The sequence below is a fragment of the Sorex fumeus genome, unplaced genomic scaffold (genome assembly GCF_029834395.1).
Source record: "Sorex fumeus unplaced genomic scaffold, SorFum_2.1 ptg000002l, whole genome shotgun sequence".
Lineage (NCBI taxonomy): Eukaryota > Metazoa > Chordata > Mammalia > Eulipotyphla > Soricidae > Sorex > Sorex fumeus.
This window is the reverse complement of record NW_026606059.1, coordinates 66,314,253-66,338,856: the sequence shown is the minus strand read 5'-3', so window position 1 is coordinate 66,338,856 and position 24,604 is coordinate 66,314,253.

Sequence of the window (24,604 nt, the reverse complement as noted above, 5' to 3'; positions counted from 1 at the left end):
TTCCACTGTTCTTCCTGTGCTAACATACACCTCAGAGACCTGGGCCCTACGAAAACAGGATGAGAATGCTGTTCAGGTATCCCAAAGAGGAATCAAGAGGTATCTTGGAGTATCACACTTCACTCAAGTGAGAGAAGGAACACAGAGTTCCGAACTCCATCGACAATCAAGAATCAGGGACGCTGCCTTGTTTGCCAAGGCACTGAAAATCAGATGGATCGGGCACGTAATGCGATTTAGAGACCAACTGCTGAACTAGAGCTGTTACCAACTGGATTCCAGGGGACATCAAAAAATTGCGTGGCCGCCCACCTACGAGATGGTCAGACTTCTTCGTCAAAACCCTGAACAAACGGTTTGAAGCCCTTTGTGTTCCTGGAGCAAGCAGATGCAATTGGGCTACACTAGCACATAACGGGGACGGATGGAGATGTTACTGGTGCTCACCAGAGCAAATCGATGATCAGCGATACAAGTGATGTCATTAAACCACCTCCTCAGCACATATAATTATGAGAAATAACTGTTAATGTTAGTTTACGATAAAGTAGAGATATAAATGAAATGCTTGGTTGATTAGTTGTTAGTCATGGTCACAGTCCTCCCATTGTTCATCGATTTGCTCGAGCGGGCCCAGTAACGTCTCCTTCGTGAGACTTGTTGTTACTGTGTTTGGCATATCATATACATCACGGGGAGCTTGCCAGGCTCTGCTGTGCAGGCAAGAAACTCTCGGTAGCTTGCCAGGCTCTCCAAGAGGGGCGGAGGAATTGAACCTGTCTCGGCCGGACTGGCTGCGTGCAAGGCAAACGCCCTACCCGCTATGCTAGTAAATTGGTGATAAAATTTGAGTTTAGGAAATCCAATGCTGTTTCATGGTTTTAATATTGATTTATAGTAAAATATAAATGCTTACAATTCCATGAGATTACTTGTAAAAGTATATTGAAACTAGCATGATATGAATAAAAAATTAAAAAATAAATGTACTTAACATATATTCTTTGGTGTTGAAATCCTTCCTAATATTTCTTTGGAGGGGTGGTATTTCCAAATTGAATCATTTTGAAATTATTCCACCAACTTTCGTTGAGCACCTACAATGTGTCATTTCAGTTGTTTATGTCAAAATACTTGATCAAAAGAAACAGTTTCTCTTTTTCCTTAAGGAAATTTAAGTTTAGCAAATATCATTGCACTCCCCTCCCAAAAAAGGTTTGACAGACTATTGTACTGTTTGGGTCTATTCCAAATAGCTTACCTTGTAAATATTCTAAAAATTTCCCTAGGGAAAAATTATATGGTACTATGTGATTTTCTATTAATAAACTTAAGTTTTGCAATCATAATTTTTTCCAGTATGTGTAGAGAATTTAGCCATGTGTGGAAATTATTCTTTTGTGTAACATAGAATTAGGACTTTAAAAATTGTTACCTAAAATAGTATGAAGTTATTAATATTAGAGATAATTTTGCATGTATTTGCATAATTAAGCTGAAACTAAAAATTTTGTAAGCAATTGAATAATTCTATTCTTTACTTTTTATGAGTCTTGTACCAAGAGAACCATATGCTAAGTCTATTTGCAAAATTTTCTTTATTCTCTAATAATGGCATGTTATTTTTATTAATAAATGTCAATAAATATCAATAATACATCAATAATAGAATAACAGTGAATAAGTTAATGGCACATAGACTAGCAAACTAATTCTAGTGTAAGAGAATTAAGATGTAAGAGTCATATGGAGAAAAAAATGATAGGAAAGTCATGATTTAGCATATAATCAGTGCTGTTGGCCACTAGTACAAAGTTAATGAATCAGCAACATGTGTTAACTTGGTGTTTTTAAACATAATCATACATTAGAGAAATTATACGTTGACTGGCAAAAGCATATATAATACGGCTGCTGAAAATTCTAGTACTGTATTTTCCCAAGGAGCAATATTTCAGTGTCTACCAAGTCAATGTCCATAGCAAATTAAAAATGTAACTTCCTTGAATAATAACAAATAATTGTATTTACATAGAAAACAGAAATATGTACTGGAAAAGAGAAGTCTTTCTTTCACCTGACTAAGTAAGTATGCATGACAACAGTAAAGAATACCCATTTTTAGATAATTAATTTTTTTTCATTGTAATAAAAAAAAAGAGAAATCAAACCAAACTTAAAGGCTTTAGAGATAGGAAATAATATGCAATAAGGATTTGTCTCTAGGGAAACCAGAGGAAGAGAAAATAGAAACTAAGGAATCTAGATCTTAAAATAACTTTGGAAAGTAGTCCAAAGTTTTTCATTTCAACAAAATTCACAAGACAGTTTTAAAAGGACATTCTGTTTCCACAAAGTTATCATTATTTCAGCCTGGGTGGTTTAAGAACTTAAAGTTAGAAATATTTTCCTACGTATAAGAAAGGACTTATTATATATTTTGTTGTTACTGTTGTTTGGGGCCATTTCAGGTGTAAGTGTTTATGCTCAGACAATCATTTGGTGTCCTGAGAGCAAGTACCAGGTTTCAGCATGCAAAGCACATGCTTCAGTTTTTGGACCCAGATTCAAAATCCTCTATTTTGTTTTTTGAGTATTTATTTTATTAATATTTTTACAAATAGCAACCCTACCCCATCTAGACACATGCACACACACACATACACACACACACACACACACACACACATATATATACATATATACACCGAAAATATAAACAGGCATAATATGTTAAACATATTAGTTTTCTACAAATATCTGTTTAATCTAGAAATTATTTAATAATAATATATATTCGAGATTCAAAAGAGACAGGTATATACATTATCATTAATATGGAAACAAATATGATCACCAGTAAGCTACTTTGAAGTTTAAAATACTATCAACCTCATGTAGCAGTTCATCAGCAAAGGTTAGAGCCAAAAGTTATTAATAATCATTTTCTATTCATAAATTATAAATATTTGTTGAAAAATTTCCACTATAGCTATAATTATACTGAAGTAAGCCCTGAGCAACTTCCAGTGTTGCCCACAAACAAAAACAACAAAAGATCAAAAGAAATTTATTTTTTAAATACATAAACTCTTCTAGAAAAATAATCAGTATGCTTTTGAATAGAAGACTAGTTGTCTGTCCATGTTTTTTAATTTAAAACCAGGTAATTGTACCGGCTCATCCTTCACACCTACAAAGTTCATGAGTTGCCCACCACAAGTGGCTCTACGGCACAGCCAGGGGTCCAGAGGCACAAGGACTTAATGCAGAGCCCAGCACCTTGAGGCAGAAAAGTGAATGGACTATGCCTTAAACTACAGCGCCATGCCTTTGTGGGAGGGAAAGGGTGTCTGTCCTTTCTGCCTCCCCCCCCCCATCCCCTTGGCAACAAGATGGCCACCACCTCAGAGCTTATTGAGAAGTCAGGTGTGAGCCAGCAGTGACGGGGCAACTGCAGCCTCATAGGATGGGGAGCGGGGTGGGGGGACACGCTCATCCATCACACCCTACTGAGGTCACAAGTTCCCCCCATGAGCAGCTCTCCAGCACAGCCATAGCACCAGACGCACAGAAACCAATCTCATAATTATCTGGCTCTTGGCAGAAATCCCTCCACACTTAAGAAGTAAAATATCAGAAATCCAAAATCATGTGGCCACAATAGCAGCCACACGACATCATATGGTTTCCATAACCAGCTATAGAAAACAAATTATTTCACAATGCCTTTTCAGCAGTTCTGATTGGTGGGGGGGAATTCTAAACAATAATGGTGTACCTTTTGTCGAAATAATGACTGTAATCAAAGTAGAAAGAAAGAGTTAAGTAGAAATCACCTGCCTCACAGGCATCGGGAGGGGCGAGAAGGGGGGTATATTTGGGTTCTTGGTGGTGAAAAATAAGTACTGGTGAAGGGAAGAGTGTTTGATCATTGTATGACCGAGACGTAATCCTGAAAGCTTTGTAGCTTTTCCCACAGTGATTCAATAAATAAATATAACAACAACAAAGAAAAATAAAACCATAACTAGCTTGTCAATGTATTACACTGACTTTAGAATAATTCTCTTTAAAACTTTAGTAATGGGGGTCAGAGCAATAACGCAGCAGGTGGGATGTTTAACTTGCACACAGCCCACCCAGCTCGATCCAATTGTCAAATATGGTTCCCCTGAGTCCTGCCAGGAGTGGCTCGCTCCTGAGCATGGAAAGCAGAATAAGGTGACCACACTGGGAATGGCCCAAAACCAAAAGAGCAAACAAACAAAAACTCTAGTTATGAAGAAATTAACAATTCTTTCAACATGTCAATCTTGGGTTTTGTATGAAATTAAGATAGAAGGGAGTCAGGAAATGATTTGTAAATGAGAAGTTAATGAGAGTTTGTATTTTAGAGATATAGTAACATAAATGTGATATTGTTGTAGAGAAAGATGCACACTATTTCAAGGGACAAATTTAGTCAATAGCCCATAGTTGTAAAGAGTGATCAGAAAACATTCTTGTTTATTCATTTGTGCATTATTTTAACTGCATTTTTTTTTGCACTACAGCAGAGTTGAATAACTACTAAAAGGTTTGTATGGTTCACAAAACCTAAAGTAGGTTTTGTTTAGTATCTATATCCTTAAAAAAAAGCTAATTGATTTCTCTTTTAGATTAATATTTACTGTTTAATGTTTGGAATAAGATTGTATAGTCTGATTTGCCATTTCTTTGCAGCTGTTTTTAATATTTTCTTAATATTGAGTAAAACTCATAATAAAAATATTAAATCTGATTTCCAGTGAATGGCTTCCTTACTGCTTTTTTAATAAATATATATTAGATTACTTTACTTTCTGGTTTTGCCTTTAACATCTACCCCATAATAAGCAGTATTGTTTTATTAAAATAAATATTTCTGATATTAACTATAGAAAATTTGATTGAGAAAACAGAATGCTGTACAATGTAAATTACATATAATAAAATTATATAATTTAAGTTCCCCTTTTCTAGTTTCCTTCTCTACCGTAAATCTAGGAGCCAATACTACAAAATTAAAAAATATATAAATGTTTCCCTTTGACCTAAGTTTGTTATCCACCTTACAATCAGATTTTCTGGAGCTTCAGTTTCTTATCTCTTGTGTCGCATGTTATTTTTAAACAATAATATCTTGTTAAAAATGTTTAAAAACAAATGTTTTATTTCTTTTCAAGGGCATTATTTTCTTTGAACTCTGAAATAATTATTTTATTTAATATAATGTTACATGTATTAAATTGCATTGCCCTAATTTCAAAAGAAAAAAAAACAAGATTCTTCCTAGAAATAAATCAAACGGGGAGAATTTAGACTACCAGTTTGAAATAACTAGAGAACTTTACTACTGCTTAATAGTTAACTAAAACTGAATACATAACAAAGAACAAACTATGTAGCATGGAGTAAGTATGAGCCAATTGATAATATTTGCGAATTAAAGATATGACTTCAGCCTGAGCTGCGCGGGACGGGCACGGAGGCCCAGCTCTGGGCAACAAAGCTGAACGGCTCCAATTCCAAACAGGTACAGCCCGCCCCCAAGGGCCTGGGACCCTTTCTGGGCATGCGCACCTAGATCCAGCCCCTAGAAAGACGGTTTTCAACCCCTGAGCTGCGCGGGACGGGCACAGAGGCCCAGCTCTGGGCAACAAAGCTGAACGGTTCCAATTCCAAACTGGAGACGTTCCCAACTCCTCGCCCAGTGCCAGGGACTCTTTCCGGAGCCGCGGCCGCTAACGCGGCTGAGAAATATTTTCCCACTACGTATGCCATAGGAACCATAAGCTACCTTCTTAGATGAAAATTTCTCTATTTTATCTCAGCCACTAGAAACACAGTAGCCAATAACTCATAAGCCCATCTTAACTCACACTGCATATCAAGCAGAATAGTAACAGTGAACGTGAAGGACTAAACCACACCTTTCACAATGGTAAAGCAACACAAAAGCCCACCAAACTTTCATATTGAAGAGTCTAGCCCAGATGACACCAACAGTACTGTAGTGTTAGACAACCTCTCTGACAAGGAATTCAGAAGGGAGCTACTTAGGATGCTTCGGGAACTAAAAGAAACAATGGAAAGCAATGCCAATAAAAGACAAGAGGATTTGAAGGCAGAAATGAGGAAAATGCAATCGGATATGTCAGACCTAAAAAACCTGGTAGGCGAATTGAAAAACTCAGTGGAAGGCCTCAGCAGCAGAGTAACCGCTGCTGAGAACAGAATCAGTGAGCTCGAAGATGAAGTTCAGAGACTCTCCAGAAAAGCGCAGAAAATGGAAAAGAGACTCACAATTTGGGAACAGATGGCAAGAGAAGATCGTGATGAAGCCAAGAGGGGTAACATAAGAATTATTGGAGTCCCAGAGGTACAGGAAGAAAACCTTGATGAAGAAGAAACTGTCAAAGACATCATTGCTACAACGTTTCCAGAGTTGAAGAAAACTTGTGACCACATTCAGGAGGCCCGAAGGGTACCAGTTAGAAGAAATTCGAATAAAAATACCCCAAGACACATTCTGATCAAAATGACCAAAACCTTAGACAGAGACAAAATTCTGAAAGCAGCAAGATCGAAGAAAGAAATCTCTTACAAAGGAGCATCCTTAAAATTCACAGCTGATTTTTCTGATGAAACCTCATGGCCCGAAAACAGTGGTGGGACATAGTGAAAAAACTCAATGAAATAAATGCCTCTCCAAAAATACTTTACCCAGCGAGACTCTCATTCATAATAGAAGGAACAACACACAGTTTCACAGACAAACAACAGCTCAGGAACTTCATAGACTCAAAACCATGGTTACAAGAACAACTAAATGGGCTACTTTAAGGCAAGAAAGGCCCCTCAAATACACCAAATTTTAACAGAACAATGGGACAAAATCCCATAACAATAATCTCTCTCAATGTCAATGGGTTAAACACACCAATTAAAAGACATAGAGTGGCAGGATGGATTAGAAAATTGAACCCAACATTCTCCTGCCTGCAAAAAACACATCTCAATAGTCAAAGCAAACACAGACTCAGAGTCAAAGGCTGGAAAACAATCCTACAGGCAAACAGCTCCCATAAAAAAGCTGGGGTAGCCATCCTTATATCAGACCACATCGATTTCAGAGTGAGGAAGGTCATAAGAGACAGTGAAGACCATTTCTTATTGATCAAAGGATCTGTACAACAGGAAGAACTTACAATAATAAATGTATATGCACCTAATGAGAGACCAGCAAAGTACTTAAACAACTACTCATAGATTTGGAAAAAGATATCAATAGCAACACAATACTAGTGGGAGACTTCAACACTGCTTTGTCACCTCTTGATAGATCAACCAGACTCAAGCTTAGCAAGGACATACTTCATTTGAGGGAAACAATGGAAGAAAGGGACTTAGTAGATATATATAGGACACTTCATCCACAAAAAGCTGAATACACATTCTTCTCAAGCGTACATGGAACATTCTCCAAGATAGACCACATGCTGAGCCAAAGAACATGCCTCCATAAAATTAAGAAGATAGAGATTGTATCAACAATCTTCTCAGACCATAATGCGCTGAAATTAGAAGTAAATCACACACAAAAACAGAAAACTAAATCAAACACCTGGAAATTAAACAGTGCACTATTGAACAACGAGTGGATTAGACAGGAAATCAAAGAGCAAATCAAAAGATTCCTAGAAACGAATGAAAATGAGAACACGAGTTACCAAAACTTATGGGACACAGCAAAGGCTGTGTTAAGAGGAAAGTTTATAGCTCTACAAGCATTCCTCAGGAAGGAGGAGCGAGCACACATAAGTAACCTAACCTCACAGCTTAAGAGCTTGGAGAAGGACCAAAAAAGGAGCACAACCCGAACAGGAGAAAGGAAATAATAAAACTCAGAGCAGAGATTAACGAGATGGAAACCCAAAAAACAATCCAAAAGATCAATGAAACCAAAAGCTGGTTCTTTGAGAAAATTAACAAGATCGATAAGCCTCTAGCAAAACTCACAAAGAAAGGGAGAGAGAAAACCCTAATAAACCGAATCAGAAATGTAAAGGGGGTCATTACAACAGAAACCACAGAAATTCAGAGGATACTCAGGGAGTATTTTGAGAAGCTTTATGCCACGGAACATCAAAGCCTCGAGGAAATGGATAAATTCCTAGACTCCTACAGACTCCCAAGGCTGAACCAAGAAGACCTGAAATACCTGAACAGACCTATCACCATCAAGGAAATTGAACTGGTAATAAAAAGTCTCCCCAAGCACAAAAGTCCTGGCCCGGATGGATTCACTAGTGAATTCTTCCAAATCTTTAAAGAAGACTTACTCCCAATGCTCTTTAAGCTTTTCCACGAAATTGAAATATCAAAAACACTTCCGAACAGTTTCTACGAAGAAAATATCACACTAATACCAAAAGCAGACAGAGATACCACAAAGAAAGAGAATTACAGGCCGATATCCCTGATGTACACACATGCAAAGATCCTCAACAAACTACTAGCAAATAGAATCCAACTACTCATCAAAAAGATCATACACCATGACCAAGTAGGATTCATCCCAGGGATGCAAGGATGGTTTAACATTCGAAAATCAATCAACATAATCCATCATATCAACAAAAGAAAAGATAAAAAGCATATGATTATATCAATAGATGCAGAGAAAGCATTTGACAAGATCCAGCACCCCTTTATGATGAAAACCCTAGCCAAAATGGGTATAGAGGGGACCTTCCTCAACATAATTAAAGCCATCTACCACAAGCCTACAGCAAGCATCATCCTCAATGGGGAAAAACTGAGAGCCTTCCCTCTAAGATCAGGGACGAGACAGGGATGCCCACTCTCTCCACTGCTGTTCAATATAGTACTGGAAGTACTTGCAATAGCGATTAGGCAAGAAAAAGATATTAAGGGCATTCAGGTAGGAAAGGAAGAAATCAAGCTCTCACTATTCGCAGATGATATGATACTCTACTTAGAGAACCCAATAACCTCCACCAAAAAACTCCTAGAAACAATAGACTCGTATAGTAAAGTTGCAGGTTATAAAATCAATACCCAAAAGTCCATGGCTTTCCTATACGCAAACAGTGAGAGAGAAGAAAGCAACATGAAAAAAACAATCTTGCTCACAATTGTGCCCCAGAAAATCAAGTACCTAGGAATCAGCTTAACTAAGGAAGTAAAGGACCTGTACAAAGAAAACTACAAAACGCTACTTCAGGAAATAAAAGAGGACATGAAGAAATGGAAAGATATCCCCTTCTCATGGGTCGGGAGACTTAACATTGTCAAAATGGCAATACTACCGAAAGCGTTGTATACATTTAATGCAATCCCTATAAGGATACCCATGACATTCTTCAAAGAAATGGAGCAAACACTCCTGAAATTTATATGGAACAAGAAGCCCCCACGAATAGCTAAAGCAATTCTTGGGAAAAAGAAAATGGGAGGAATCAACCTCCCTAACTTCAAACTGTACTACAAAGCAGTAATAATTAAAACAGCATGGTACTGGAACAAAGGCAGAATTGCAGACCAATGGAACAGGGTTGAATACACTGACATCTCCCCTCAATCATATGATCATCTAATCTTTGATAAAGCTGCAAGTAATGTGAAGTGGAGTAAGGAAAGCCTCTTTAATAAATTTTGTTGGCATCATTGGACGGCTACATGCAAAAAAATAGGCTCAGAACTCTGCCTAACTCCATGTACAAAAGTAAGATCAAAATGGATTAAAGACCTCAACATCAGACCAGAAACCATAAGGTACATTGAAGATAAAGTTGGCAAAACCCTCCATGATATTGAAGCTAATGGTATCTTCAAAGATGCCACGCCACTGGCCAAGCAAGTGAAAACAGAGATAGATAAATGAGACTATCTTAAACTAAGAAGCTTCTGCACCTCCAAAGAAACAGTGACCAAAATACAAAGACAGTCTACAGAATGGGAAAGGATATTCGCTGAATACACATCTGACAAGGGGTTGATATCCAGGATATACAAAATACTGGTTAAACTCCACAAGAAGAAAACATCCAACCCCATCCAAAAATGGGGCAATGAAATGAACAGAAACTTTCTCAAAGAAGAAATCCGAATGGCAAAAAAGCACATGAGAAAATGCTCTACATCATTAATCATCAGAGAGATGCAGATCAAAACCACAATGAGATACCATCTCTCACCTCAGAGACTGGCCCACATTCAAAAGAACAAAAGCAACCAATGCTGGCGTGGATGTGTCGAGAAAGGGACACTCCTTCACTGTTGGTGGGAATGTCCACTGGTTCAGCCCTTCTGGACAACAGTATGGACGATTCTCAAAAAATTAGAAATTGAGCTCCCATTTGACCCAGCAATACCACTCCTGGGAATATATCCCAGAGAGGCAAAAATGTATAGTTGAAGTCACATCTGCACTTGTTTGTTCATTGCAGCACTCTTTACAATAGCCAGAAACTGGAAGGAACCTGAATGCCCAAGAACAGATGACTGGTTAAAGAAACTTTGGTACATCTACACAATGGAGTACTATGTAGCTGTTAGAAAAGATGAAGTCATGAAATTTACATACAAGTGGTACAATATGGAAAGTATCATGCTAAGCGAAATGAGTCAGAAAGAGAGGGATAGACATAGAAAGATTGCATTCATCCGGGGGATATAAAGTAACAAAGTATGAGATTAATACCCAAGAATAGCTGAGATCAGCACCAGGATGATTACTCCATAACTTAGAGGCCAGCCGGGTATCCTAGAGGAAAGGGCAGTTCAGATAGAGAAGGGAGCACCAAATAAAGGATGTTTGGAGGATCCTCCCAGGAGGGGAGATGCATGTCGAAAGTAGACTATGGACTGAACATATTTGACACTCAATGCCTCTTTTGCAGACCACAACACCCAAACGGAGAGAGAGAACACATGGGATTGCCCTGCTACAGAGACAGGGGGGGGGATGGGGGGATGGGGGTGGGAGGGATATTATCCATGGTGGTGAAAAACAGGCACTGGTGGAGGGATGGGTATCTGATCATTGTATAATTGAAACCCAAGCACAAAAAATTGTAAATCTACAACTGTAAAAAAATAAATAAATAAAAAGATAAAAAAAAGGATATGACTTCAACAATAGAATTATGTTAGACAAATAAATATAATTTTACATTTGGTTTTCTAATGTCATATTGTTGAAGCGATGTGGACAGCGTGTAAATATGTGTGTCATTTCCCCACTTTCTTTAAACGAGCTGAAAATAGGTAATAAGACACTGGCTCGTGAGTTCTCAAAGTAGTTCCTAGACTCATAGCCACAGGATTTGGTAATACTGAGTCAAGTTTCCTGCTTCCTTCACTCTCGCCATCTTTTCTTCTAAGTCAAATATGGAGATGGCTCAGATTCATCAAAAGACTCACCCTAGCCTTTAGCTGTATGACTATTAAGGAATCCGGTGATACTCTCTGAACCACTGCCTACCCAGAAACACACAAAAATAAGCTATTGTTTTCTGAAAAATTATTCACAGAAAAAGGAGAGCCTTTTGAAGGCAAGAGTCATATGACATTCCCCAGACAGATGGTTTCATATCTGGAGAAACTCATGCCTGTTGCTGTAATGCACTTTAGGAGAAAGGGTTTGGGAAGTAACTGGCACACATACACTTAAAGAGTTTCAAGACTATAGAGGTTAAGGGTAATTTGGTGTAAGGGGAGCAAAGAGATAATATAGTGGGCAGGGTGCTATATTATACAGGGTTTTGGACACTGTGGACCGGATTCAATTCTTGGCACCCCCATATGATCCTCTGCCTCCCCTCCAGAAGTGCCATCAGGAGGGATCCCTGAGTGCAGAAGCAAAAGTAAGCCCTGAGTAAGCTGCCAGATGTGGCTGAAAAAGCAAATAATTGGTTTTGTTCTACATATTTCTAAAAAGTAGATTGCAAGTGTGGAAGCCAATGAAAGTGAAATGACGAGAGGTAAACATTGAAATTTCCATACATATTTATGTTTTTTTTATCATGGTAATTATTAAGATTGACATGAACACAGACTTCCCAGTGAAAGTTGAATTGCTAGGAGATCAGGAATGATTTTTAGTGTAAGCATGCCGGAAATATTGTGTGGAGAACACTTAATTTAAATATGAATTGTTGTTTATTTGAAGTTTCAATTTAATGGATGCACTTCATTTCTATTTCTTAAACCTGACAAATCTCATTATACTACATGAGCATATTAGTTAGGGTACTGCTAGTTGTTATGAGAAAAATCCAAATTATATAAAGGCTGAAATATGATCAAATTTATTTCTTGCTTATGAAAATTACAAAAGACTAAGAAGCTTTTCAGTTGACCCATATTCATATTATCTTACTATTCCATCATTTTCAGGACTGCCTCCCAAGTTCTCTGTGCTCACTTCCATCACCAGACATATGGGAATAGAACATACAGGGTTGCATGTGGGAAGATTTGGTAGGCCAAGACTGGAAATGGCACGTATCCTCATATTTCATTGACTAAAACTCAATCATCCATCAAATTTAAGGAAAAGTGGGCAACGGAGTTCTCTTTGCACAGAAAGAAAAAGAAATCAATTCTGTTCCAGTGGAAATTTTAGACATTAACTTCATTCTAAAGTTCTTTAATGGAGCTTCCTAAGAAAGTCTCCTCAGAGAAGAGATTCAGTAGTAAATAACTGCAATATTTTTCTGCAAGTGAGGGCAAACTAAAGATTGGTAAGGACAAGTTCCCAGTGACTAGAGAGTATGCTTCTCAAAAGAGCAAATTTCAATGTGATGATCTCAATAGTCACTCTACAAATATATTCTAAAAGTAGTTTGTATAGAAGAAAACCACAGACCCCAACTTTTACTTTTATTTTTCTACTATCTTATTTTGGCCCTGGGAGAAAAAAAATACAATAAAAGAAACAAGGGTGGAAAACAAATTACACTGTTTACACTGCAGGACAAGGTGGTAGGAAAAGAAAAAACATGTAATTTTTTAAATTAAATGTGAGAATGAATTTACTTGATTTGGAACTAATTAGTATAAAGAAGTGGCCAAAAATTTGCCACTTTTACTTGGATAAACTCAAGACTGTTAGAGAATAAATCTAAAATAAAATTTGAGAAAATATTTGGTGAAAAAGTTATTAAAACAGTGTATATTTCACATCTATCTTTTAACTCCCTCAATAGTCAGGTAATTTATGAAAAGAGAAATTATCATGTTGGGTTTTCCTAAATCCAAGACATTTCTAACCTCAAATAATTGTTGTTAGTCATCCAGTATTTTCTCGGAGCCAAACCTCTTATTGTTCTTTTTTTTTGTTTTTAATTCTATTGAATTTGAAACAGTCTTGTGTCTTATTGTAATTGAATTCCAGCCAGGAACAGCTAAAGTATGGAACCAGACGGAAGTTTTGCTTCATGCTTGTCTGGTAGAGATTGATCCCAGGGGCCAAAAGCTCTAGTTTAAAACCTGATTGCCTGGTAGGGGGAAAAAAAGGAAGGGAAAATGGAAGGAAAGTTGCGAAAATTGGCAATAAAAATTGCTACAAATCATAATTGCTCTTAAAAGACCACAGTTGTTTTGCTGACATCATTGGCTTAGAGCACATAAAGTTTCTCTCAGTTGTACTTAAAATATTTTAAATCTTATATTAGGGTTATTAAAACTTAACAGAGTATTTCTATGTTTAAAAGTACCATAAATATTTTACTGCTGTGTTTGATATTTGTGAAAACAGTGTGATCCAAAGACAATATTTTTATTGAATTTTATTGTAGCTCATCTCATAACTCCCATTTTCTCTAAATGGTTATATCACTAACAATAAGAAAAAAAGAAAGAATCATATAAACATACTATTTTGTTATTTCTATAATTCTGAAATGTTTTTGTTTACTTGTTCAAAGATAGTTAGTTGCTCAAGAATACCTTCATTGTGGATAAATATATTATCATCTCCATATAAATATATTATTATCTCCATATAAATCAATGCATAGTTATGGTTATGATTAGCAGTAAAAATATTAGAAAAATAAAAATCAACTTTTACATTATAATGTTCTTAATTGAAAATTTCATTTATTGAAAGTAAGATGAATTGTATTTTCCAACAATTTAATTACTGATCTCTCAAATTTACTTAAAATAATTAAATAATCCATAATTATCTTCTCACAAACCTAAAAAAATAAATTATTTTCAGATTATCTATTTAAAATGTATAACTTGATGAGACCAGTAGGGAAAAATAGCACCGAGTTTTCTCAAAAATTTGAGAATATAATGACCATAAAATCCAGTCATTACATTTCTAGGTGTATATACAAAAGACACAAAATCATTATGTCAGAGAGACAGTTGTACTCCAATGTAAACTGCATCATTACTCACAATTTCTAAGATGTAGAAAAAATTATTACACCTTGGTCCAGAGAAATAATTCAGAAATAGGGAAGAGAAGGGAGGAGAGAAAGAGAGGAAGGGGGCCAGGAGCAGGAGGAGTGTAGGAAGAAGGACAGGGAATTAAAAATACAGGTCTGCATTGTGAGGCCAAGAATACAAAATCAGAGCAGCACTAGTGTGTGTGCTTTGTTGCTTATACCCTGACCCCATTTCCTGCACCATATGTTCCTCTAATTAGTGCTGGGAGTGACCCTGAGCACTGAGCCATGAGATTCCCTGACCACCTTGATGTGAGATACCTAAACAAGAAAAAGAAAATGCAGCATTATTTGTAAAAGCCAAAATGTGGGAAAATACCAAGTGTCCATCTCGCCCGCACAGCAGAGCCTGGCAAGCTCCCCATGACGTATTCAATATGCCAAACACAGTAACAACAAAGCCTCCAATGGAGACATTACTGGGCCTGCTCGAGCAAATCGATGATCAATGGGAGGGCCTTTACCTTTTATCAGAAATTAATAGATCAAGAAAATATGTCACATATATACAAAAAATAAAAGTCTTGATTCTCAATCTAAGGAAATCCTAACTTTGGCAAAAACCTAGAAGAACTTGGAGGACATTAAGCTAAGGGAAAGAAGGCAGAGAAAAGATAAATATATATGACATGTGTGAAATATTTTTCAAAATAAAACCAAATTTATAAAAGTAAAAGTGGCCACCAGGGACTGAGTAGCAGGAAATAATTTACAATTGGCAATGATTAAAATATCCTTATATTTGAAAGAGTTTATTAATGACACAGAGTGAATTTAGTTACAGGTATTTAACAGTTTAACCAAACATGTAATTTATAGTAAAATCCTAAAGAGGAAATAAAAGACCCTTTTTGGTGAAAGGTATAAACTTTCAGTTACAAGATAAATAATGTCTGGAGCAAAAAAGTTATCATAGGAGGGATGGCACATGCCTCCTCACAAGCAGCGGACCCTTTTTACATTTTAGCACCACAGAATCCCTGGTTATAGTCCTAGAGGCCCCTGAGAACTACCCTGGTGACCCAGGTATTCCCTGACATCCTTGGGCACATTAAGCAGCTCATCCAGGTAGCTGAGAATCACTGAAAGGGGCCGGAAGCTCCCTGAGTACCATTTGAGAGACAGTAGAAAAAAGAGAAAAGAAAATGAATTAAGTCCAAGAAGCTAATGCATACAGTTGATGAAATTTATATATAATATACTTGGAATTTGATGAGGTAAGAGGAAAATATGTGGGGTAAGGAGTGAGTTTGTTGATTTAATGCAAGGAATACTTTCTCAATATACTTTTATATCAAGTCATTAGACACATTCTTTAAAGACCTTCAAATTTCGTTTGTCAATTATGCCTCAAAAGGATGAAAAAGATCTATATTCATATATATTATCAATTGCTTAAGCTGTACAAAATGTACTCAACAGCCATAAGAGATCAAAGAAACAAAAGTCAGGGCTGGCACGATAGCACAGGGGGTAGGGCATTTGCCTTGCACGCAGCTGACCTGGGTTCAATTCCCAGCATCCCATATGGCCCCCGATCACCGCCAGGAGTAATTTCTGAGTGCATGAGCCAGGAGTAACCCTTGTGCATCGTTGGGTGCACAAACACCTATGCATCGCTGGGTGCCCAAAAAGAAAAAAAAGTCACTTCTTAACTATCACTCAAAAGTCAGTTGGGAGGGACAATATGCACAGCAAAAGGGTATGATCATGCTAAGTGAAATGAGTCAGAAAGAGAGGGACAGATATAGAATGACTGCACTCATTTGTGGACTATAAACAAATGTAATGGGAGACTAACACATAAGGACAATAGAGATTAGGGCAAGGAGAATAGCTCCACAGTTTGGAAGCCAGACCCACATGCTTAGGGAAAAAGCAGTTGGGATAGAGAAGGGACCACCAAGTAAATGATGATTGAAGGGATCAATCAGGATGGGAGATGTGTACTGAAAGTAGACTAAGGACCAAACATGATGGATTTTTAGTATTTGTATTGCAAACCATAATGCCCAAACAGAGAGAGTAAGAAGGAAGGTGTCTGCCATAGAGGCAAGGGGTGGGGTGGGGTGGGGGTGGCTGTAGTTTAACTGGGAACATTGGTGGTGGAGAATGTGCACTGGTGGAGAGATGGGTGCTTGATCATTGTGTGACTGAAACTTATTCATGAATGTTTATAATTATATCTCACGGTGATTCAATTGAAAAAAAGGAAAAAAATAAAATTCAATTCCAATTTTTTTAAAGGGGTATGGTCATTTTCATTATCAAATTAGATTTGTTTATTGTCTTATGAAACCAAAGTCACCTAAAAATAGCCTTCAACTTCTCATAGTTTCAAGTTCATTCCCTTCAGTCAGCATTTCACCGGATGATGGACCAAGGCAGTAATGTATGGTTAAACACAAACATGATCAATGCACTAGTTTGAGAGACAAACGGCCTGAGTTCAAATGTTGACTCTCCCATCAACTTGTTAAATGGTGACAAGAATATTTGAACTTTCTCTATTTCATTTTCTCATGTACAGGAAAAGAAAAAGAATGTTACTGATGTAAAGATTCAAAGTTAAATGTTTATTAGAGCACTTAGCTTATAGTGAACAGTGAATAGCAATTGTGAGGGCTTCTTAATTTGGGGACTTAACATACCTTATATTGATTCATTTATGGTTTTAGCAACAGCAGTCTTTTCTGATTGTTTGTTTTGGGGTCACACCCAGTAGTACTGAGGGCTTGTTCCTGGCTCTAGACTCAGGGATCACTCTGGAGGACTGCTGGTGACCCCATGTGATGCCAGGGATCAAACCAGGTGTCGCCATGCAAAGCAAGTCCCCACCCCATTGTGTAATAGCTCCAGCCCAACAGCAATCGTTTTTAAAATACAACGCAGTCTGGGGCTGGAGCAATAGTACAGCGGGAAGGGTGTTTGTCTTGCACGTGGCCAACCTGAGTTTGATTCCCAGCATCCCAAATGGTCCCCTGAGCACCGCTTAGAGTAAGTCTTGAGTGCAAAGCCAGCAGTATCCCCTATGCATTGCTGGGTGTGACCACTCCCAAAATTTTTAAAAACTAAATAAAAAAATACAATGCAGTGTCATTAATTTCTTTCACAATATTGTGCAAACATTGCTGTCCTCCCGTTATTCATTGATTTGCTTGAGCAAGCCCAGTAACATCTTCATTTTGAGACTTGTTGTTACTGTGTTTTGGCATATTGAAGCTTTTCCGCACGGGTGAGATACTCTCGGTAGCTTGCCAGGCTCTCCGAGAGCGGCAGAGGAATCAAACCCTGCTTGGCCAGGCTGGCTGCATGCAAGCAAAAGCCCTACCACTGTGCTGTCGCTCCAGCCCCTTACTAATTCAAAAATTGTTCTTATCATTCCAAACAGAAAGTAGTTAAACATCAAACAGTAATGCCCAATTTATCCTTTCCCCATCTCTTTTATTAATTACTTCTAAATATAAATTTTATTTTAAAGATTTATAGTTGGTTTATTATATATTAAAGCAAATTTGTGATTAATAGTTTCACATTTGATAGTTGTTTTAAAAACTCATACATTTTATTTATTGGGTGAGGGGGTTGGCCACACCCTGCCTAGCTCAGGGCTGACTCCTGCCTCTGCACTTAGGGACTACTCCTTGGAGGACTCTGGAGACCATTTGGGGTGCCCGTAATAGAACCTGATTGGGCCATGAGAAAGATTAGTGCCCAGCCTACTGTAGTATCTGTCTGGCCCTTAAACATTTAGATATTTTAAATAAGAAATAAAACAAAAATATGTGTTTGGTAGCACAGGCTTATTCTTAAATATTCACATCTCAAGCTGTCCTGAACAGGCTTAATATGGCTAAAAATCATTTTCAAATTACGTTGATTAAAATACCTTATATTTGAGTTTATTAATGAAACAGAGTGAATTTAGTTATAAGTATTTAGCAGTTTAATCAAACATGTAGTTTGTACTAAAATCCTATCTTAAATTGTCACTGCATATATTCCTTCCTTTCTACCCTTCCATTTCTTAACCTCCTTCCCTTCCTCTCTCACTCCCTCCTTCCTCTCCTCACCTACTTTTCTCTCTCCTTCCTTTCCTCTCCTCTTCTTTCTTCCCTCCCTCCTTCTCTCCTCTCTCTTTCTCTCTCTCTTCTCTCCGTCTCTGTCTCCCCCCCCCACACACACACATACACATGCATGCACACACACATACACACACATAACACATCGGGAGAAGCATACTTTACCAAAAACACAGCTTCAACTTTCAAATATTCTTTTTTATTTTCAACTTAGGACAGAAAAATACCATCGAATCACTGCATTTCTTATGGTATACATACTAGATAATGCCAGGTCATTCACAAGAGAAGCAAAAATGCAGAAGGCAGCCCATACTTTCTTAATTCATCAAAGAGTGGCATGCAATGTAAATATTAAACAAAAAACCACAAACAGCATGCAAACCACTGAAAGATATCTTCTTCCAAACATTTTCTTGAATTGCTTCAGGCGGCCCACTAAAAACTCATTCTGGCTAATGCAGTATGTGTTTCCAAGGGTATAAAACACTAAAAAATATATTATGTCACTCTGAAGCCTGATCAATACTGATTCAATGATAGTTCAGGAAATACTGCATATAGAACAACCACAGAGAAATAAGGGTATAATAAGATGACTACAATTTTTTTTCTTGGAACAGAAACATTTATTCATATTTTTAAAGTTGATAAATTCAGGATTTCTAGTAGATTCTTTTTTTTTTACAGTTGTAGATTTACAATTTTTGTGCTTGGGTTTCGACTATACAATGATCAGATACCCATCCCTCCACCAGTGCCCATTTTCCACCACCATGGATAATATCCCCCCACCCCCATCCCCCCATCCCCCCTGTCTCTGTGGCAGGGCGATCCCCTGTGTTCTCTCTCTTGTTTTGGGTGTTGTGGTCTGCAAAAGAGGCATTGAGTGGCAAACATGTTCAGTCCATAGTCTACTCTCGACATGCATCTTTCCTCCTGGGAGGATCCTCCAAACATCCTTTATTTGGTGCTCCCTTCTCTATCTGAACTGCCCTTTCCTCTAGGATACCCGGCTGGCCTCTAAGTTATGGAGTAATCCTCCTGGTGCTGATCTCAGCTATTCTTGGGTATTAATCTCATATTTTGTTACTTTACATCCCCCATATGAATGCAATCTTTCTATGTCTATCCCTCTCTTTCTGACTCATTTCGTTTAGCATGATACTTTCCATATTGTACCACTTGTATGTAAATTTCATGACTTCATCTTTTCTAACAGCTACATAGTACTCCATTGTGTAGATGTACCAAAGTTTCTTTAGCCAGTCATCTGTTCTTGGGCATTCAGGTTTCTTCCAGTTTCTGGCTATTGTAAAAAGTGCTGCAATGAACAAACAAGTGCAGATGTCACCTCGACTATACATTTTTGCCTCTCTGGGATATATTCCCAGGAGTGGTATTGCTGGGTCAAATGGGAGCTCAATTTCTAATTTTTTGAGAATCGTCCATACTGTTTTCCAGAAGGGCTGAACCAGTGGACATTACCACCAATAGTGAAGGAGTGTCCCTTTCTCGCCACATCCACGCCAGCATCCGTTGCTTTTGTTCTTTTGAATGTGGGCCAGTCTCTGAGGTGTGAGATGGTATCTCATTGTGGTTTTGATCTGCATCTCCCTGATGAATTTTTTTCCATTTTTTTCCCTTTATTTTATTTTATTTTTTTTAAAGTTGTAGATTTACAATTTTTTGTGCTTTGGTTTCAATTATACAATGATCAGATACCCATCCCTCCACCAGTGCCCATTTTCCACCACCATGGATAATATCCCTCCCACCCCCATCCCCCCATCCCCCCTGTCTCTGTGGCAGGGCAATCCCCTGTGTTCTCTCTCTCCTTTTGGGTGTTGTGGTCTGCAAAAGAGGCATTGAGTGGCAAACATGTTCAGTCCATAGTCTACTTTCGACATGCATCTCCCCTCCTGGGAGGATCCTCCAAACATCCTTTATTTGGTGCTCCCTTCTCTATCTGAACAGCCCTTTCCTCTAGGATACCCGGCTGGCCTCTAAGTTATGGAGTAATCCTCCTGGTGCTGATCTCAGCTATTCTTGGGTATTAATCTCATACTTTGTTACTTTACATCCCCCATATGAATGCAATCTTTCTATGTCTATCCCTCTCTTTCTGACTCATTTCGCTTAGCATGATACTTTCCATATTGTACCACTTGTATGTAAATTTCATGACTTCATCTTTTCTAACAGCTACATAGTACTCCATTGTGTAGATGTACCAAAGTTTCTTTAACCAGTCATCTGTTCTTGGGCATTCAGGTTTCTTCCAGTTTCTGGCTATTGTAAAGAGTGCTGCAATGAACAAACAAGTGCAGATGTCACTTCGACTATACATTTTTGCCTCTCTGGGATATATTCCCAGGAGTGGTATTGCTGGGTCAAATGGGAGCTCAATTTCTAATTTTTTGAGAATCATCCATACTGTTGTCCAGAAGGGCTGAACCAGTGGACATTCCCACCAACAGTGAAGGAGTGTCCCTTTCTCGCCACATCCACGCCAGCATCCGTTGCTTTTGTTCTTTTGAATGTGGGCCAGTCTCTGAGGTGTGAGATGGTATCTCATTGTGGTTTTGATCTGCATCTCCCTGATGATTAATGATGTAGAGCATTTTCTCATGTGCTTTTTTGCCATTCGGATTTCTTCTTTGAGAAAGTTTCTGTTCATTTCATTGCCCCATTTTTGGATGGGGTTGGATGTTTTCTTCTCGTGGAGTTTAACCAGTATTTTGTATATCCTGGATATCAACCCCTTGTCAGATGTGTATTCGGTGAATTTCCTTTCCCATTCAGTTGACTGTCTTTGTATTTTGGTCACTGTTTCTTTGGAGGTGCAGAAGCTTCTTAGTTTCAGATAGTCCCATTTATCTATCTCTGTTTTCACTTGCTCGGCCAGTGGCGTGGCATCTTTGAAGATACCATTAGCTTCAATGTCATGGAGGGTTTTGCCAACTTTATCTTCAATGTACCTTATGGTTTCTGGTCTGATGTTGAGGTCTTTAATCCATTTTGATCTTACTTTTGTACATGGTGTTAGGCAGAGTTCTGAGCCTATTTTTTGCATGTAGCCGTCCAGTGATGCCAACACAATTTATTAAAGAGGCTTTCCTTACTCCACTTCACATTACTTGCAGCTTTATCAAAGATTAGATGATCATATGATTGAGGGGAGATGTCAGTGTATTCAACCCTGTTCCATTGGTCTGCAGTTCTGCCTTTGTTCCAGTACCATGCTGTTTTAATTATTACTGCTTTGTAGTACAGTTTGAATTTCGGGAGGTTGATTCCTCCCATTTTCTTTTTCCCAAGAATTGCTTTAGCTATTCGTGGGGGCTTATTGTTCCATATAAATTTCAGGAGTGTTTGCTCCATTTCTTTGAAGAATAAGATGACTACAATTTTTAAAAAAAAATTTAGGTAACTGAACTTTTATAGGAGAATATGGATTGCATTTGAGACCCACAACAGGACACACAAAGGCCATTTTTTTGAGGGGGGTCAAACCTGGCAATGCTCAGGGGTTAGTTGTTCCTGGCTCTGCACTCAGGAATTACTCCTGGTGGTGCTCAGGGGACCATGTGAGATGCTGGGAATCAAATCCTGGTCAGCTGTGTGCAAGGCAAATGCCCTACTTGCTGTGCTATCACTCCAACCTCATAAGGGTAATATTGAGATGTGTTCCACTAATGTGAAAGCATAGGAGAGTTTAAAAATTTACAATAAGGAGTGGTTTAATTTTTCTACCTTTTGTTTGAAACATTTTGATTGGTTAACAGTGATCTTCAGACAAAAGCTTTTCTATGGGATCTTTTAGGGTACCTAGTATTTGGTCTTCCTGGATCTGGCATAATCATTGATAAGGAGAGAATACTGTGTCAATGTCCTTCATTGTCCTGATATTCTTTGGTATTCATAGCAGCTGTAAGGAAAAAGCGAAGGACTGGGGTTTCTTCCATATTCTCTAATAGGAATATGAGTCTGGTTGCCAAATCAGGTAACTTAACTTTCTTTCCACCTAGAAGTTTCAACATGGCAGAGACAAGCTGGAGCATGTTCAAGGGAAAATAGTCCACCAAAGTCCTAAAACAAATCACTTAACATTTGTTATTTAAGCTAACAACTTCAGGGATCACTCCTTGTTTCTTGACAACATGGTCATTCAGGATTCCCTGAAGTTTCTCTGAGTCCATTTTGCCTGCATGAATCATGCCGTTAGGTCTAATTATTATATGTAACATAGTGCTATCAAGATCTGATAACATTTGATACGCATAATGCCATGTGGTGCACAATCAGAATTCTACTCCATTATCTTTTTATTTCTTTAAAATTTTGTAGTGCTTCACAGTTCAGGAACAGATGGTAAGAGAAGATCGTGATGAAGCCAAGAGGGGTAACATAAGAATTATTGGAGTCCCAGAGGGACAGGAAGAAAACCTTGATGAAGAATAAACTGTCAAAGACATCATTGCTACAATGTTTCCAGAGCTGAAGAAAACATGGGACCACATTCAGGAGGCCTGAAGGGTACCAGCTAGAAGAAATTCAAATAAAAATACCCCAAGACACATCCTGATCAAAATGATCAAAACCTTAGAAAGAGACAAAATTCTGAAAGCAGCAAGATCGAAGAAGAAATCTCTTACAAAGGAGCATCCTTAAAATTCACAGCTGATTTTTCTGATGAAACCTCATGGCCCGAGAACAGTGGTGGGACATAGTGAAAAAACTCAATGAAATAAATGCCTCTCCAAAAATACTTTACCCAGCGAGACTCTCATTCATAATAGAAGGAATAGCACACAGTTTCACAGACAAACAACAGCTCAGGAACTTCATAGACTCAAAACCATGGTTACAAGAACAACTAAATGGGCTACTTTAAGGCAAGAAAAGACCCTTAAATACACCAAATTTCAACAGAACAATGGGACAAAATCCCATAACAATAATCTCTCTCAATGTCAATGGGCTAAACGCACCAATTAAAAGACATAGAGTTGCAGAATGAATTAGAAAATTGAACCCAACATTTTGCTGCCTGCAAGAATCACATCTCAATAGTCAAAGCAAACACAGACTCAGAGTTAAAGTTTGGAAAACAATCCTACAGGCAAACAGCTCCCATAAAAAAGCTGGGGTAGCCATCCTAATATCAGACCACATCGATTACAGAGTGAAGAAGGTCATAAGAGACAGTGAAGGCCGTTTCTTATTGATCAAAGTATCTGTACAAGAGGAAGAACTTACAATAATAAATGTATATGCACCTAATGAGAGACCAGCAAAGTACTTAAAACAACTACTCATAGATTTGGAAAAAGACATTAATAGCAACGCAATACTAGTGGGAGACTTCAACACCACTTTGTCACCTCTTGATAGGTCAACCAGACTCAAGCTTAGCAAGGAAATACTTCATCTGAGGGAAACAATGGAAGAAAGTGACTTAGTAGATATATACAGGACACTTCATCCGCAAAAAGCTGAATACACATTCTTCTCAAGCATACATGGAACATTCTCCAAGATAGACCACATACTGAGCCACAAAACATGCCTCCATAAAATTAAGAAGACAGAGATTGTACCAACAATCTTCTCAGACTATAATTTACTGAAATTAGAAGAAAATCACACACAAAAACAGAAAACTAAATCAAACACCTGGAAATTAAACAGTGCGCTGTTGAACAATGAGTGGCTTAGAAAGGAAATCAAAGAGGAAATCAAAAGATTCCTAGAAACGAATGAAAATGAGGACACGAGTTACCAAAATTTATGGGACACAGCAAAAGCTGTGTTAAGAGGAAAGTTTATAACACTACAAGCATTCCTCAGGATGGAGGAGCAAACACACATAAATAACCTAACCTCACAGCTTAAGAGCTTGGAGAAGGACCAACAAAAGGAGCACAACCCGAAGAGGAGAAAGGAAATAATAAAACTCAGAGCAGAGATTAACGAGATGGAAACCCAAAAAACAATCCAAAA